This window comes from Anabrus simplex, chromosome 9 (genome assembly GCF_040414725.1).
Source record: "Anabrus simplex isolate iqAnaSimp1 chromosome 9, ASM4041472v1, whole genome shotgun sequence".
Classification (NCBI taxonomy): Eukaryota; Metazoa; Arthropoda; class Insecta; order Orthoptera; family Tettigoniidae; genus Anabrus; species Anabrus simplex.
The window spans coordinates 10394083-10399693 of record NC_090273.1 but is presented as its reverse complement, the minus strand read 5'-3'; the positions used below and the strand labels follow the sequence as shown (position 1 = coordinate 10399693).

The following is a 5611-nucleotide window of genomic DNA, read 5'->3' as shown; positions in this document are numbered from 1 at the left end:
TCAGATGTGCAAAACGTAAATATGAAAACAGCACGTGAAACAAGTGTACAAAGGACGATGTTTGAACAACGATGCCAATAAGGTTTAAAAAATTACGAGTAACAAGAACTCGGACGTACCTGGTATACTACCATCCTAGAAAAAGATATCCTACGTACTTGTATGGTCCACCTGTTCCAGTTTTGCATTCTCTATCTGACGCTCAGCCCTACTGATTTCACTTTAGTCTTGGCAATGCTAATTTTCATATCATACTCGCTACACATCTTTTTATCTCCATCGCAGGCTTTCAGCTCGACTAGAAATATTATTTGTCTTGTCTTCTGCGTCTCTGGTAGCTAGTATCAAGCTTACCACGTCCATGTAAAGCGAGTTTAACCCTCTTTTCTCTCTCCAGTATTTTGAAAGCTCGAATGATCTATTTTTAAGTTATAAGCTATTCTCTTCATTGTTGACTTAGTTAATACAACCTTTCAAGTTGCTCTAGTCTGTCGAACTCAAAATACAAAATTTAGGTACATACTTGTAAAAGAAAACGTATTGTTGCAACAGAATCGAGTGTTTTGTTCTGCAAGAACATACTGTGATTCTGTCAGATCACTTTTGTAACATGTGTGTGTACACATACAAAATTGTTTAGGTTGCGTAAATACTACTACTATTACTACAGGTCTGCACCAGGCCATGAAACTATAATGCCCTTTTGTTTCTTTTGCAGATGAAGCAACGGATGAACGTCACGCGGCTTCTGACGTAGTGAGATACGACAAACGAAAATATTATGGAAGATCAGCTTTCGCTTAGTACAAAGTATTACTGTTTATAATTATAATAGAATACGTTACGTCTAACATTATGGTAAATGACGGCCCTTTTCTGCGTCCCCCCGAGGCACCAGTGTACAGGCCAACCGAAGAAGAATTCTCGGATCCAATGAAGTATATTAAATCAATCCGGCCGACTGCCCTTAAGTGGGGCATTTGTAAGATTATTCCTCCACCGAAGTGGATGCCCCCGTTTGCTTTAGATGTGGACCTCTTTGAATTTCCTACAAGGATTCAGAAGCTGAGCGAATTGGGTGCGCATTCAAGAGTCAAGTATATTTTTTATGAGAAGTTAACCAAATTCTGGGACTTGCAGGGTTTAACTTTGACGATACCATTAATTGAGAAACGGGCAGTAGATCTCTACGGTTTACACTCTCTGGTGAAATCTGCAGGTGGTGTAAACGCTGTAACTCGAAAGAAAAAGTGGCTGGAGATAGCTAAAAAAATGGGATTTGTTAACGTGAAATTAGCTGGCAGCTTATTACGCCGCCATTATGAACGAATTTTACGACCCTTTGATAAGTTAGAGAAGAATAAAGATAACCCTGAGACGAAGGATACAGGCGGAATTTCATCAATTGTTAGTCAAACAGCCGACGTTGATTCCCTGGAGAACTGTGTATGCTTTGTGTGCAATGATGGTAGTGCCGAAGAACAAGTGTTGCTCTGCGATGGGTGCGATGGAGCCTATCATACATTTTGCCTTGACCCACCCCTGAAGGACGTACCACCAGGTGATTGGTTGTGCCCTCAATGTCTGAGCACTGAGGTGAGCAAGCCTGTTGATGCTTATGGGTTTGAGCAAGCAAACAGAATGTACACTCTACTGCAATTTGGAGAAATGGCGGACACATTTAAGAGTGAATACTTCAATATGTTGGCTCAAGATGTTCCTTTGGAAACCGTAGAGGAGGAATTCTGGAGAATCGTCTCATCGGTAGGGGAGAGTGTAACGGTAGAGTATGGCGCCGATCTTCATGTCATGGACCATGGATCTGCGTTCCCCACCATGAAGTGTCTAGGTATGAATTCTGTAGATGGAATGTACGCAAAAGACAAGTGGAACCTTAACAATATTCCTGTACACAAAGATTCAGCATTACGTTACTTGAAAGCAGATTTGTCTGGAATGAAGATACCTTGGATGTACGTCGGCATGTGTTTCTCAACTTTTTGCTGGCACACCGAGGACCACTGGAATTATTCTATAAACTATATGCACTGGGGTGAAGCGAAAACTTGGTACGGTGTACCTGGAAGTCAAGCGGAACTGTTTGAAGAAACTTTCAGAAAAGCTGTGCCAGAATTATTTACATCGCACCCAGATGTGTTACATCACTTAGTGACTCTGATGCATCCGAATACATTGATGCAGGCTGGAGTTTCTGTTTGTCGAACTGATCAGTTTGCTGGGGAATTCGTTATTACTTTCCCTAAAGCATACCATGCTGGCTTTAATCAAGGCTATAATTTTGCTGAAGCCGTCAATTTTGCTTTACCCGACTGGTTAAGTATTGGTCGCGAGTGTGTACGTACGTACTCTCTAGAATGCCGGCACTTGGTATTCTCTCATGATGAACTGGTGTGTAGTATTGCAGTGAATGCTGACAACTTGAGCCCCGAACTTGCATCGGAGACTGTTAGAGACATGCACTCCATGATCGAAGAAGAAAAAGAATTACGATATAATATTGGAAGTTTAGGAGTAATAAAAACTCAAAGAGTATTGTTTGAACTAGTGCCTGATGATGAACGCCAATGTGAGGTCTGTAAAACTACATGCTTCTTGTCAGCCATTACATGTTCCTGCAAATCAAACACAATGGTATGTCTGCGTCATTATCAAGGGTTATGTGAATGCCCTCCAGATAAACATGTGCTGAAATACCGGTACACTTTACAAGAAGTGGAAAAAATGAAGGAAGCCGTTGAATCCCAGTATCTCAAATTTAAGTCTTGGACGTGCCAGTTAAGACGAGCCTTAGACAATCCCACTGATTATAAGAAAGAGAAGATTATTTTTAAGAAGTACTTAGAGGACGGAAAATTATTCGGGTTTTTTGATACACCTGTTTATCAGGATCTTGAAGCTATTGTTGAACATGGGGACAACTGCTCAGAGATACTACAACATATTTTCCAGCTGGATAATAATCAAGATAGTAACAAAGACAAGATGAAAACTGTTGAGAAAGGTAAATTCAATTTGACATTGGAAGAACTAGAAGGGCTACAGCGTCAAATTGAGAGATTACCTTTTGCTATAGAGGGAAGTGATCTTCTTTCTAATCTGATATCCAAAGTGAGGATATTCAAAGTCATCTCCTATCGTGTCTTAAACAGCGAAGATCCAGATGTTAACGAACTCAATACATGTATTGATTTAGGTGAGAATATCGAAATACTCCTGCCCGAAATGCCTCAACTCAAGAAGTACAATCTGATGTTTATGTGGTTGAATGATATGAAGAAAGCTAAACATCATCAAGCTCATCTAACACTGGAGATATTTAAGGGCTTCCTGAGTGATGGTGTAAAATTGCCTGTGAATGCAAGAGTAGAGAAGTTCCTTAGTGATCTTCAGACATTAACTGTGCAGATGGAGTGCTGGGAAAATAGAGTAAACCGCAAGCTACAAGAAAAGTCGCTGATGAAGCTGGCGTACATCAAGGAAAGGCTCAGTGAGGCCGAAGCTATGAACGTATATTTACCAAGTGCTGTAGTGCTGAAAGAAATTTTGCACAAGAGTTCACAGTGGATTTCACAAGTTAAGAAGCTAGATAGCCGAAGTGAGTATCCCTACGAAACCACCCTAGAAAAATTGGTCCAGACTGGAAGTAATATCCCAGCTCATTTGGTGGAACTTCCTAAATTGGAATTACGCCTCAGCAATGCTAAAGCATGGAAATCTAAAGCATCACGCATATTTTTGCGTAAGAACTCTCATTTCACTCTCATGGATGCATTAGCGCCGAGAGTAAAATTTGGTTTGGACGCTTTGAAAATTTGTAGAGCTGAATCTGACCATGTTGAACAACAGAATCCGTGTGTTCCAATAGTTGGTCAAACTAAATTTGATGAACGACTTACCACGCAAGAGATGGTAGAAGCGTTCTCTCTGGCTGCAGATAATGAAATTAATTCTATGAATGTTCTTAGGTTGCGCAATAAACATAAGAGAAATAGCCATACTATCAAAACCAAGTATTGCATTTGCCGAAAACCATTAGCTGGTGTAATGTTGGAATGCCAGCTTTGCAGAGATCTTTTTCATCGAGCATGTGTTCCTTGTTCGAAGAATATGCGGAGTAAAGATGCTCAAGATATAAAATACTTATGTCCATGTTGTTTAAGATCCAGAAGGCCTAGGCTTGAGACTATATTATCATTGTTGGTTGATGCTCATCACATCACAGTGAGAATTCCTGAAGTGGAAGCCCTACAATGCCTTACAAAAAGGGCAATGGAATGGCAACTGAAAGCTCGTCAAATGTTAGATTTGCCTGAAGTAGCCGTGGCTCTTGCAAAGCTTTCTATTCTATCGCAGAAGAAGAATGAGAATAAGGCTGTCGCTCAGAAATCGACAAGTAGTCATGCAACAGAGGGACATTCGTCATCCAGTATGTCTTTCGAAGAAGGTTCTCGTTTTGCAGAGTCTGGAGGACAAGAACTATCGTCTGTAAGCGATCATTGTTACTTAGGAGATACTCCTCGTAAAATGTCGCCAGTTGTTGTACTATGTCCACCTATTAGGAAGAGGCTGGAGGATGTGATGATGTTGGGAGACCTTCTAGAAATATCTCTTGACGAATCGTACCACATATGGAGAGTTCTTCAAGCGAGCAAGTCACCAATTGATGACCCGAACATGTTACAAGAAGGCTGTGGAGTAAAGCTTGTTATAACGAAAAGGATGTCTAATAAATATCCTGGCTCTGCGAAGATTCGTATTCCGCTTCCTCACAAGCGGCATAGGAATACAATTAAAAGCAACAGTTCTCGTACACGTATTGAGAAGAAAGTAGTTCAAAGGATAAAGAAGAGCCCTAAGGACAAGGAAGAACGCTGTGGTGCTCCTCGGTGTGTGAAGCCGAAAGATAAAGAAATTGACTGGGTCCAGTGTGACGGTCCTTGCAAGCGATGGTTTCATCTGATCTGTGTTGGTTTGGAAAAGACTGATATCAAGCAAACTGAGGACTTTTATTGTGGGCTGTGCAGTGGAAAGAAAGAAACGTGACTTGAACTTTCGGGTGTAAGTGTAGTCTAACTACTTTATTAACAAGATAGATCAGCACAAATCATACATTGAAGTTATGCTGTATTTCATTATTTACAAAGTTTCTTCATTTTCGTCAAGGAAACTCTGGTTTCTAATAGATTTTCTTTATCTCACTCTACTTGTCCTCTCTAAAACCAAGTGAAACATCAAAAGAGATTGAGCATAAAACTAGATTTAATTATACAATGGAAATAACAATATCGTCATCAACAAGCAAATATAGAGATCAACTTTTAAAAGATATACTTTTCGAGATGATAATAACAGCAGCCATAAACTATTACAATATATTGTTTACTCCAGATATTTATATCTTTATTATTTTCTGAAAATATATTTTACAGCTTAATACGGTACTTACTAACGAATAATAGGCAGAAAACATTCAGAATAATAGTTCCAAGTAGACCTCCACGTGGATGGCTTGTCGGTCCATTTTTGTACTTGTAAAAGCATACATTTTATGAGATTGACGGTGATAAATCAGTTGAGATGTTTCCATAAG

The 5611-nt window shown here is 39.8% G+C and overlaps 1 pseudogene; it reads left to right on the top strand.

The window, feature by feature from the left end:
* Nucleotides 1–855: 855 nt before the first annotated feature.
* On the top strand, nt 856–5064 carry LOC136881156 (lysine-specific demethylase 5A pseudogene; annotated as a pseudogene).
* The last annotated feature ends 547 nt before the right edge of the window (nt 5065–5611 follow it).